The 12,902-nt window shown below is 45.5% G+C and overlaps 4 non-coding genes across 4 annotated transcripts; all 4 read left to right on the top strand.

Moving 5' to 3' along the window:
• Window positions 1-1,221: 1,221 nt before the first annotated feature.
• On the top strand, window positions 1,222-1,303 carry trnal-uaa (transfer RNA leucine (anticodon UAA)). The gene has a single exon. It is a non-coding gene; the product is annotated as a tRNA-Leu (tRNA).
• Window positions 1,304-4,525: 3,222 nt separating this feature from the next.
• Window positions 4,526-4,607, top strand: trnal-uaa (transfer RNA leucine (anticodon UAA)). The gene has a single exon. It is a non-coding gene; the product is annotated as a tRNA-Leu (tRNA).
• Window positions 4,608-7,838: 3,231 nt separating this feature from the next.
• Window positions 7,839-7,920, top strand: trnal-uaa (transfer RNA leucine (anticodon UAA)). The gene has a single exon. It is a non-coding gene; the product is annotated as a tRNA-Leu (tRNA).
• A 3,225-nt stretch (window positions 7,921-11,145) lies between these two features.
• On the top strand, window positions 11,146-11,227 carry trnal-uaa (transfer RNA leucine (anticodon UAA)). Its single transcript has one exon. It is a non-coding gene; the product is annotated as a tRNA-Leu (tRNA).
• The last annotated feature ends 1,675 nt before the right edge of the window (window positions 11,228-12,902 follow it).

Below are 12,902 nucleotides of genomic sequence, written 5' to 3'. Positions count from 1 at the left end.
ACGTTGTGGAGCAGTTCGCACGTTAGTGACTCATTCAATCAGTAACAGCAATGAATGATTTTACACTCTCAGAGGAACCTCTGGATTTGTGCTTTCATCGCGTCAACTGGTATTAAGGTGCGCCCCGAGATCTAAGCCATGTTGGAACTGATACTGAGGAATCGACAAAGAGGCTACAGAATGACATCGCATCCATTCGGTTTTCTTTAAATCACTGATGAGCAGGAAAATGTAAACGGGGAGTGCGAGTGGGGAAGTGAGGCAGCTGCAGCTCTGGTGAAACCCCTTCTTTGTGATTCACTCAGCAACAAGAGACGTGAAGGTGACTCAGGCGTGAAAGCTCTTCATATGAGAACAAAAAGCACTCAAGTGCAGTTAGCACCTCTTTGACACCTTGCGGAGTGGGGATAGGGTGGGGTAATTACCTTTTGACTTCTGTTATTATGTTCAGAGATTGCCTTTTAGACTGACGTGAACAGAAACTGCATTTCTACTCAGAAGCATGGAATTTAGCAAAATTCATTGAGTCGCTTCTCGTCGATACCCACACAGGTTTCCAACTAAGTTGGTATCCATGTGGCTCATGTCCAGGTGTGAACATCTGTGCAGCAAATTCCACGGTTCCGGTAAAAGACAAGGAAAGTGGCATCTCCAACTGGCCCCGAGGTCAGAGCATCCTCACAATGTGATCTGTCGTTCTCGGATTGTAATGCTACCTCCGCTTTCAGGATTAGAGAGCATTCTTTGGGACGCTTATTCTGCAAAACAGACGCAGTGATTGAAACTATGCTGCACCGTATGATGTGGACACGGCCTGCTCAGCTTTATGCATTTTCCCTGTAGTACGTTGTGTTTCGTGTTCCGTGTAAACCTGAAAGTTGTTCTGCTTCGGGCAACTGGTAAAATCATTGAGCAAAGCAAGATTCGAAATTTCAGACATGCCATGTTATTTTACCAAATTATAACCGAACAGAAATTCTGAGCACTGGCATATACATTAGTAGCTGAAAAGAGTCTGAGATGATAGACGCGGCTTACCACTGATTTTTGTCTGGATTGATGGGCTATCATTATCTGCTGCGAAATTGATATTGTAGCCGGGCATATCCCAGCAGCTGTGCGACTCGGAGAGGGATCATGGAACCTTTACATGTGACTTTGCATGTGCAGATACGCAGGAGGACAATTGGAAATGTAAGAAAATGAGCGACGTCCTCCGGTGGTAGTGTGGCCGAGCGGTCGAAGGCGCTGGGTTTAAGCTCCAGTCTCGAACGAGGCGTGGGTTCGAATCCCACCACTGCCCCTTCTGTCGGTACATTCGGTCGCTGCTGTTCCGCGTCATTTATGTTCAAAACAAAAAAAAGAATTGTGTTTGCTTCCTGGAGAATTAACTGTGGTGTGGGAGACTGCAGAATTTCTCATAGGGGTATGTGGTGTCATAATCGTGTTCGCCTCCCGCACGGAAAATCCCAAGCAGCTCTCCTGCCGCTTTATCTTCCAGGCAAGTTGAGCTGTTACTGGAACCGAATAGAGGCTGTTATTTCATTGCTGTTGCGAGACAAAGTCCTGCGGTGACTCGATTCGTCTTTATTTGGTATCTGGCGAATGGGAAAATAATTCCAATAATTTTTTTATGTCATATGTTCTTAAATTTCTCCCATTTCTTTCATTTCAGTCCTGGAGACATTGGAAGGGAAAGGTAATCTAATCGAGACTGTGATTGGTGAAATTCACTTTTTATGGCCCATTCTTATTATGTTCTTTCTTTCTCTCTTTTCAGCACTTTCTTCGAAGTGGTTGTGCACTAATGCTCCAGTATGTTTGAAACAGTCGTTTGGAATTGTTGTGAGATTAGTTTATGGCTGCTGCCCTCACATTCAGCATTCAGCTTTGCTGTGTCTGAAAATGCATTTGGTTTGCCAGTTTAGTTTGCGTTCCGTGTTAAATGGGTTCTGTTTTGCGATTCGCTCAATACCTTACGAATTAACAGGGTTTCTGAGGTAACTTCCAGCTGCAAAAATCCTCAACTGAGGATCTGGGAATATTTCACGGGCTATGTTGAGTCGGGGTAAAAGTAAGGAAGTCGTTCGTTTCTGCAGTGTTTCACAATACTACCTTTCCCGTGTGCAGTCCGACAGACTAAATAACCGTGCCACAGAAAGCGACGGCAAACTCCGTTAAAAGTATTCCTTTAAAGCCGGTGTAAACAGTACAACGTTATTAGGGTACACAGCGTGAAAACAGAGTCTTCGGTGTATCTCCTCCATGCTGACCACATACCCCAACTTAAACAAGTCCCATTTCCCAGCATTTGACCCCTATCCCGCTTAACCCTTCCTATACAGAAACTCATCCGGCTGCCTTTGCAATCTTCTGAGTGTAATAGCCTCCTCCACTTCCTTTTGTAGTTCATTCCATACACGCATAATGTGCCTCAGGTCCTTTTTCAATTTTATCCCTCTCACTTTAAAACTATGCTCTCGAGTTTTCAACTCGCCCCAGTTTGGTCAAAAATAATACTCAGTTTACAACCCTTCCATAAGATCATGTCGCAGCCGTTACACTGCATGTAAAGTCGTCCCAGCCTATTCCTCCTCGCCCGACGTTCCAAACATTGGCGACATCCTCGTCTATATTTTGTCATCTACTTCACGTGTCTTTTTTTTTACTTTTGCAAGATGTGAATTACGCTGGACAACAACGAGCTATTGGAAACGGAAAGGTGAAGCGTAGAACGGCTGTAAATTTCAGTGCGGGACACCAGTCAGCCGCAGCCGCACCGGCCGCGACTTGGTCATGTAGTGTAGTGGTCTTCACGTTCGCCTTCCGTGCGAATCGTCCCCAGTTGGAAACTGGGCAGAAAATACTTAGTTCTCAAACGGCTGCCTTTTACATGGACGAGAACGGAGCTTTCTTGCTTGCTTTCCCATCTGCAAACCTGCCTTCGAATTTGCTCGAACAACTCTGCTCTCGTAGTGAAATGTAAAGCAATTCCATTTAATGACTGCGGAAAACATTGTTAAGTTTATCTCCAACCTGCTTCTGATCGTATGCCATTCTGTTCGAGAGTGTAGTTACCGCGTTCTGATCCTTCCACGAAAGCAGCAACGCATTTGCATTCCCTGCGCAGGCGGCCCGGTTCAAAGCCAAGGGAAAAAGCTGATGCGCTGGAGTCACAGTGCACGACGGATTCCGGAACTCGTCTGTCTGTCATATGTATCCCGAAGTCGTCTCTGAAAGGCCTCATTTGGAAGCTGTCTGTCGTTATTCAACGTGCGAGAATTGGCACCAGAGGTCCTGAATCACGTTGTGGAGCAGTTCGCACGTTAGTGACTCATTCAATCAGTAACAGCAATGAATGATTTTACACTCTCAGAGGAACCTCTGGATTTGTGCTTTCATCGCGTCAACTGGTATTAAGGTGCGCCCCGAGATCTAAGCCATGTTGGAACTGATACTGAGGAATCGACAAAGAGGCTACAGAATGACATCGCATCCATTCGGTTTTCTTTAAATCACTGATGAGCAGGAAAATGTAAACGGGGAGTGCGAGTGGGGAAGTGAGGCAGCTGCAGCTCTGGTGAAACCCCTTCTTTGTGATTCACTCAGCAACAAGAGACGTGAAGGTGACTCAGGCGTGAAAGCTCTTCATATGAGAACAAAAAGCACTCAAGTGCAGTTAGCACCTCTTTGACACCTTGCGGAGTGGGGATAGGGTGGGGTAATTACCTTTTGACTTCTGTTATTATGTTCAGAGATTGCCTTTTAGACTGACGTGAACAGAAACTGCATTTCTACTAAGAAGCATGGAATTTAGCAAAATTCATTGAGTCGCTTCTCGTCGATACCCACACAGGTTTCCAACTAAGTTGGTATCCATGTGGCTCATGTCCAGGTGTGAACATCTGTGCAGCAAATTCCACGGTTCCGGTAAAAGACAAGGAAAGTGGCATCTCCAACTGGCCCCGAGGTCAGAGCATCCTCACAATATGATCTGTCGTTCTCGGATTGTAATGCTACCTCCGCTTTCAGGATTAGAGAGCATTCTTTGGGACGCTTATTCTGCAAAACAGACGCAGTGATTGAAACTATGCTGCACCGTATGATGTGGACACGGCCTGCTCAGCTTTATGCATTTTCCCTGTAGTACGTTGTGTTTCGTGTTCCGTGTAAACCTGAAAGTTGTTCTGCTTCGGGCAACTGGTAAAATCATTGAGCAAAGCAAGATTCGAAATTTCAGACATGCCATGTTATTTTACCAAATTATAACCGAACAGAAATTCTGAGCACTGGCATATACATTAGTAGCTGAAAAGAGTCTGAGATGATAGACGCGGCTTACCACTGATTTTTGTCTGGATTGATGGGCTATCATTATCTGCTGCGAAATTGATATTGTAGCCGGGCATATCCCAGCAGCTGTGCGACTCGGAGAGGGATCATGGAACCTTTACATGTGACTTTGCATGTGCAGATACGCAGGAGGACAATTGGAAATGTAAGAAAATGAGCGACGTCCTCCGGTGGTAGTGTGGCCGAGCGGTCGAAGGCGCTGGGTTTAAGCTCCAGTCTCGAACGAGGCGTGGGTTCGAATCCCACCACTGCCCCTTCTGTCGGTACATGCGGTCGCTGCTGTTCCGCGTCATTTATGTTCAAAACAAAAAAAGAGAATTGTGTTTGCTTCCTGGAGAATTAACTGTCGTGTGGGAGACTGCAGAATTTCTCATCGGGGTATGTGGTGTCATAATCGTGTTCGCCTCCCGCACGGAAAATCCCAAGCAGCTCTCCTGCCGCTTTATCTTCCAGGCAAGTTGAGCTGTTACTGGAACCGAATAGAGGCTGTTATTTCATTGCTGTTGCGAGACAAAGTCCTGCGGTGACTCGATTCGTCTTTATTTGGTATCTGGCGAATGGGAAAATAATTCCAATAATTTTTTTTATGTCATATGTTCTTAAATTTCTCCCATTTCTTTCATTTCAGTCCTGGAGACATTGGAAGGGAAAGGTAATCTAATCGAGACTGTGATTGGTGAAATTCACTTTTTATGGCCCATTCTTATTATGTTCTTTCTTTCTCTCTGTTCAGCACTTTCTTCGAAGTGGTTGTGCACTAATGCTCCAGTATGTTTGAAACAGTCGTTTGGAATTGTTGTGAGATTAGTTTATGGCTCCTGCCCTCACATTCAGCATTCAGCTTTGCTGTGTCTGAAAATGCATTTGGTTTGCCAGTTTAGTTTGCGTTCCGTGTTAAATGGGTTCTGTTTTGCGATTCGCTCAATACCTTACGAATTAACAGGGTTTCTGAGGTAACTTCCAGCTGCAAAAATCCTCAACTGAGGAACTGGGAATATTTCACGGGCTATGTTGAGTCGGTGCAAAAGTAAGGAAGTCGTTCGTTTCTGCAGTGTTTCACAATATTACCTTTCCCGTGTGCAGTCCGACAGACTAAATAACCGTGCCACAGAAAGCGACGGCAAACTCCGTTAAAAGTATTCCTTTAAAGCCGGTGTAAACAGTACAACGTTATTAGGGTACACAGCGTGAAAACAGAGTCTTCGGTGTATCTCCTCCATGCTGACCACATACCCCAACTTAAACAAGTCTCATTTCCCAGCATTTGACCCCTATCCCGCTTAACCATTCCTATACAGAAACTCATCCGGCTGCCTTTGCAATCTTCTGAGTGTAATAGCCTCCTCCACTTCTTTTTGTAGTTCATTCCATACACGCATAATGTGCCTCAGGTCCTTTTTCAATTTTATCCCTCTCACTTTAAAACTGTGCTCTCGAGTTTTCAACTCGCCCCAGTTTGGGCAAAAATAATACTCAGTTTACAACCCTTCCATAAGATCATGTCGCAGCCGTTACACTGCATGTAAAGTCGTCCCAGCCTATTCCTCCTCGCCCGACGTTCCAAACATTGGCGACATCCTCGTCTATATTTTGTCATCTACTTCACGTGTCTTTTTTTTTACTTTTGCAAGATGTGAATTACGCTGGACAACAACGAGCTATTGGAAACGGAAAGGTGAAGCGTAGAACGGCTGTAAATTTCAGTGCGGGACACCAGTCAGCCGCAGCCGCAGCCGCACCGGCAGCGACTTGGTCATGTAGTGCAGTGGTCTTCACGTTCGCCTTCCGTGCGAATCGTCCCCAGTTGGAAACTGGGCAGAAAATACTTAGTTCTCAAACGGCTGCCTTTTACATGGACGAGAACGGAGCTTTCTTGCTTGCTTTCCCATCTGCAAACCTGCCTTCGAATTTGCTCGAACAACTCTGCTCTCGTAGTGAAATGTAAAGCAATTCCATTTAATGACTGCGGAAAACATTGTTAAGTTTATCTCCAACCTGCTTCTGATCGTATGCCATTCTGTTCGAGAGTGTAGTTACCGCGTTCTGATCCTTCCACGAAAGCAGCAACGCATTTGCATTCCCTGCGCAGGCGGCCCGGTTCAAAGCCAAGGGAAAAAGCTGATGCGCTGGAGTCACAGTGCACGACGGATTCCTGAACTCGTCTGTCTGTCATATGTATCCCGAAGTCGTCTCTGAAAGGCCTCATTTGGAAGCTGTCTGTCGTTATTCAACGTGCGAGAATTGGCACCAGAGGTCCTGAATCACGTTGTGGAGCAGTTCGCACGTTAGTGACTCATTCAATCAGTAACAGCAATGAATGATTTTACACTCTCAGAGGAACCTCTGGATTTGTGCTTTCATAGCGTCAACTGGTATTAAGGTGCGCCCCGAGATCTAAGCCATGTTGGAACTGATACTGAGGAATCGACAAAGAGGCTACAGAATGACATCGCATCCATTCGGTTTTCTTTAAATCACTGATGAGCAGGAAAATGTAAACGGGGAGTGCGAGTGGGGAAGTGAGGCAGCTGCAGCTCTGGTGAAACCCCTTCTTTGTGATTCACTCAGCAACAAGAGACGTGAAGGTGACTCAGGCGTGAAAGCTCTTCATATGAGAACAAAAAGCACTCAAGTGCAGTTAGCACCTCTTTGACACCTTGCGGAGTGGGGATAGGGTGGGGTAATTACCTTTTGACTTCTGTTATTATGTTCAGAGATTGTCTTTTAGACTGACGTGAACAGAAACTGCATTTCTACTAAGAAGCATGGAATTTAGCAAAATTCATTGAGTCGCTTCTCGTCGATACCCACACAGGTTTCCAACTAAGTTGGTATCCATGTGGCTCATGTCCAGGTGTGAACATCTGTGCAGCAAATTCCACGGTTCCGGTAAAAGACAAGGAAAGTGGCATCTCCAACTGGCCCCGAGGTCAGAGCATCCTCACAATGTGATCTGTCGTTCTCGAATTGTAATGCTACCTCCGCTTTCAGGATTAGAGAGCATTCTTTGGGACGCTTATTCTGCAAAACAGACGCAGTGATTGAAACTATGCTGCACCGTATGATGTGGACACGGCCTGCTCAGCTTTATGCATTTTCCCTGTAGTACGTTGTGTTTCGTGTTCCGTGTAAACCTGAAAGTTGTTCTGCTTCGGGCAACTGGTAAAATCATTGAGCAAAGCAAGATTCGAAATTTCAGACATGCCATGTTATTTTACCAAATTATAACCGAACAGAAATTCTGAGCACTGGCATATACATTAGTAGCTGAAAAGAGTCTGAGATTGATAGACGCGGCTTACCACTGATTTTTGTCTGGATTGATGGGCTATCATTATCTGCTGCGAAATTGATATTGTAGCCGGGCATACCCCAGCAGCTGTGCGACTCGGAGAGGGATCATGGAACCTTTACATGTGACTTTGCATGTGCAGATACGCAGGAGGACAATTGGAAATGTAAGAAAATGAGCGACGCCCTCCGGTGGTAGTGTGGCCGAGCGGTCGAAGGCGCTGGGTTTAAGCTCCAGTCTCGAACGAGGCGTGGGTTCGAATCCCACCACTGCCACTTCTGTCGGTACATTCGGTCGCTGCTGTTCCGCGTCATTTATGTTCAAAACAAAAAAAAAGAATTGTGTTTGCTTCCTGGAGAATTAACTGTGGTGTGGGAGACTGCAGAATTTCTCATAGGGGTATGTGGTGTCATAATCGTGTTCGCCTCCCGCACGGAAAATCCCAAGCAGCTCTCCTGCCGCTTTTTCTTCCAGGCAAGTTGAGCTGTTACTGGAACCGAATAGAGGCTGTTTTTTCATTGCTGTTGCGAGACAAAGTCCTGCGGTGACTCGATTCGTCTTTATTTGGTATCTGGCGAATGGGAAAATAATTCCAATAATTTTTTTTATGTCATATGTTCTTAAATTTCTCCCATTTCTTTCATTTCAGTCCTGGAGACATTGGAAGGGAAAGGTAATCTAATCGAGACTGTGATTGGTGAAATTCACTTTTTATGGCCCATTCTTATTATGTTCTTTCTTTCTCTCTGTTCAGCACTTTCTTCGAAGTGGTTGTGCACTAATGCTCCAGTATGTTTGAAACAGTCGTTTGGAATTGTTGTGAGATTAGTTTATGGCTCCTGCCCTCACATTCAGCATTCAGCTTTGCTGTGTCTGAAAATGCATTTGGTTTGCCAGTTTAGTTTGCGTTCCGTGTTAAATGGGTTCTGTTTTGCGATTCGCTCAATACCTTACGAATTAACAGGGTTTCTGAGGTAACTTCCAGCTGCAAAAATCCTCAACTGAGGATCTGGGAATATTTCACGGGCTATGTTGAGTCGGTGCAAAAGTAAGGAAGTCGTTCGTTTCTGCAGTGTTTCACAATATTACCTTTCCCGTGTGCAGTCCGACAGACTAAATAACCGTGCCACAGAAAGCGACGGCAAACTCCGTTAAAAGTATTCCTTTAAAGCCGGTGTAAACAGTACAACGTTATTAGGGTACACAGCGTGAAAACAGAGTCTTCGGTGTATCTCCTCCATGCTGACCACATACCCCAACTTAAACAAGTCCCATTTCCCAGCATTTCACCCCTATCCCGCTTAACCCTTCCTATACAGAAACTCATCCGGCTGCCTTTGCAATCTTCTGAGTGTAATAGCCTCCTCCACTTCCTTTTGTAGTTCATTCCATACACGCATAATGTGCCTCAGGTCCTTTTTCAATTTTATCCCTCTCACTTTAAAACTGTGCTCTCGAGTTTTCAACTCGCCCCAGTTTGGTCAAAAATAATACTCAGTTTACAACCCTTCCATAAGATCATGTCGCAGCCGTTACACTGCATGTAAAGTCGTCCCAGCCTATTCCTCCTCGCCCGACGTTCCAAACATTGGCGACATCCTCGTCTATATTTTGTCATCTACTTCACGTGTCTTTTTTTTTACTTTTGCAAGATGTGAATTACGCTGGACAACAACGAGCTATTGGAAACGGAAAGGTGAAGCGTAGAACGGCTGTAAATTTCAGTGCGGGACACCAGTCAGCCGCAGCCGCACCGGCCGCGACTTGGTCATGTAGTGCAGTGGTCTTCACGTTCGCCTTCCGTGCGAATCGTCCCCAGTTGGAAACTGGGCAGAAAATACTTAGTTGTCAAACGGCTGCCTTTTACATGGACGAGAACGGAGCTTTCTTGCTTGCTTTCCCATCTGCAAACCTGCCTTCGAATTTGCTCGAACAACTCTGCTCTCGTAGTGAAATGTAAAGCAATTCCATTTAATGACTGCGGAAAACATTGTTAAGTTTATCTCCAACCTGCTTCTGATCGTATGCCATTCTGTTCGAGAGTGTAGTTACCGCGTTCTGATCCTTCCACGAAAGCAGCAACGCATTTGCATTCCCTGCGCAGGCGGCCCGGTTCAAAGCCAAGGGAAAAAGCTGATGCGCTGGAGTCACAGTGCACGACGGATTCCTGAACTCGTCTGTCTGTCATATGTATCCCGAAGTCGTCTCTGAAAGGCCTCATTTGGAAGCTGTCTGTCGTTATTCAACGTGCGAGAATTGGCACCAGAGGTCCTGAATCACGTTGTGGAGCAGTTCGCACGTTAGTGACTCATTCAATCAGTAACAGCAATGAATGATTTTACACTCTCAGAGGAACCTCTGGATTTGTGCTTTCATAGCGTCAACTGGTATTAAGGTGCGCCCCGAGATCTAAGCCATGTTGGAACTGATACTGATGAATCGACAAAGAGGCTACAGAATGACATCGCATCCATTCGGTTTTCTTTAAATCACTGATGAGCAGGAAAATGTAAACGGGGAGTGCGAGTGGGGAAGTGAGGCAGCTGCAGCTCTGGTGAAACCCCTTCTTTGTGATTCACTCAGCAACAAGAGACGTGAAGGTGACTCAGGCGTGAAAGCTCTTCATATGAGAACAAAAAGCACTCAAGTGCAGTTAGCACCTCTTTGACACCTTGCGGAGTGGGGATAGGGTGGGGTAATTACCTTTTGACTTCTGTTATTATGTTCAGAGATTGTCTTTTAGACTGACGTGAACAGAAACTGCATTTCTACTAAGAAGCATGGAATTTAGCAAAATTCATTGAGTCGCTTCTCGTCGATACCCACACAGGTTTCCAACTAAGTTGGTATCCATGTGGCTCATGTCCAGGTGTGAACATCTGTGCAGCAAATTCCACGGTTCCGGTAAAAGACAAGGAAAGTGGCATCTCCAACTGGCCCCGAGGTCAGAGCATCCTCACAATGTGATCTGTCGTTCTCGGATTGTAATGCTACCTCCGCTTTCAGGATTAGAGAGCATTCTTTGGGACGCTTATTCTGCAAAACAGACGCAGTGATTGAAACTATGCTGCACCGTATGATGTGGACACGGCCTGCTCAGCTTTATGCATTTTCCCTGTAGTACGTTGTGTTTCGTGTTCCGTGTAAACCTGAAAGTTGTTCTGCTTCGGGCAACTGGTAAAATCATTGAGCAAAGCAAGATTCGAAATTTCAGACATGCCATGTTATTTTACCAAATTATAACCGAACAGAAATTCTGAGCACTGGCATATACATTAGTAGCTGAAAAGAGTCTGAGATTGATAGACGCGGCTTACCACTGATTTTTGTCTGGATTGATGGGCTATCATTATCTGCTGCGAAATTGATATTGTAGCCGGGCATACCCCAGCAGCTGTGCGACTCGGAGAGGGATCATGGAACCTTTACATGTGACTTTGCATGTGCAGATACGCAGGAGGACAATTGGAAATGTAAGAAAATGAGCGACGCCCTCCGGTGGTAGTGTGGCCGAGCGGTCGAAGGCGCTGGGTTTAAGCTCCAGTCTCGAACGAGGCGTGGGTTCGAATCCCACCACTGCCACTTCTGTCGGTACATTCGGTCGCTGCTGTTCCGCGTCATTTATGTTCAAAACAAAAAAAAAGAATTGTGTTTGCTTCCTGGAGAATTAACTGTGGTGTGGGAGACTGCAGAATTTCTCATAGGGGTATGTGGTGTCATAATCGTGTTCGCCTCCCGCACGGAAAATCGCAAGCAGCTCTCCTGCCGCTTTTTCTTCCAGGCAAGTTGAGCTGTTACTGGAACCGAATAGAGGCTGTTTTTTCATTGCTGTTGCGAGACAAAGTCCTGCGGTGACTCGATTCGTCTTTATTTGGTATCTGGCGAATGGGAAAATAATTCCAATAATTTTTTTTATGTCATATGTTCTTAAATTTCTCCCATTTCTTTCATTTCAGTCCTGGAGACATTGGAAGGGAAAGGTAATCTAATCGAGACTGTGATTGGTGAAATTCACTTTTTATGGCCCATTCTTATTATGTTCTTTCTTTCTCTCTGTTCAGCACTTTCTTCGAAGTGGTTGTGCACTAATGCTCCAGTATGTTTGAAACAGTCGTTTGGAATTGTTGTGAGATTAGTTTATGGCTCCTGCCCTCACATTCAGCATTCAGCTTTGCTGTGTCTGAAAATGCATTTGGTTTGCCAGTTTAGTTTGCGTTCCGTGTTAAATGGGTTCTGTTTTGCGATTCGCTCAATACCTTACGAATTAACAGGGTTTCTGAGGTAACTTCCAGCTGCAAAAATCCTCAACTGAGGATCTGGGAATATTTCACGGGCTATGTTGAGTCGGTGCAAAAGTAAGGAAGTCGTTCGTTTCTGCAGTGTTTCACAATATTACCTTTCCCGTGTGCAGTCCGACAGACTAAATAACCGTGCCACAGAAAGCGACGGCAAACTCCGTTAAAAGTATTCCTTTAAAGCCGGTGTAAACAGTACAACGTTATTAGGGTACACAGCGTGAAAACAGAGTCTTCGGTGTATCTCCTCCATGCTGACCACATACCCCAACTTAAACAAGTCCCATTTCCCAGCATTTCACCCCTATCCCGCTTAACCCTTCCTATACAGAAACTCATCCGGCTGCCTTTGCAATCTTCTGAGTGTAATAGCCTCCTCCACTTCCTTTTGTAGTTCATTCCATACACGCATAATGTGCCTCAGGTCCTTTTTCAATTTTATCCCTCTCACTTTAAAACTGTGCTCTCGAGTTTTCAACTCGCCCCAGTTTGGGCAAAAATAATACTCAGTTTACAACCCTTCCATAAGATCATGTCGCAGCCGTTACACTGCATGTAAAGTCGTCCCAGCGTATTCCTCCTCGCCCGACGTTCCAAACATTGGCGACATCCTCGTCTATATTTTGTCATCTACTTCACGTGTCTTTTTTTTTACTTTTGCAAGATGTGAATTACGCTGGACAACAACGAGCTATTGGAAACGGAAAGGTGAAGCGTAGAACGGCTGTAAATTTCAGTGCGGGACACCAGTCAGCCGCAGCCGCAGCCGCACCGGCAGCGACTTGGTCATGTAGTGTAGTGGTCTTCACGTTCGCCTTCCGTGCGAATCGTCCCCAGTTGGAAACTGGGCAGAAAATACTTAGTTCTCAAACGGCTGCCTTTTACATGGACGAGAACGGAGCTTTCTTGCTTGCTTTCCCATCTGCAAACCTGCCTTCGAATTTGCTCGAACAACTCTGCTC

Source organism: Chiloscyllium plagiosum, unplaced genomic scaffold (genome assembly GCF_037043375.1).
Source record: "Chiloscyllium plagiosum isolate Xiang-an unplaced genomic scaffold, Cpla_swu_hap1 HiC_scaffold_46, whole genome shotgun sequence".
NCBI lineage: Eukaryota > Metazoa > Chordata > Chondrichthyes > Orectolobiformes > Hemiscylliidae > Chiloscyllium > Chiloscyllium plagiosum.
This window is presented reverse-complemented; position numbering and strand designations above follow the sequence as displayed.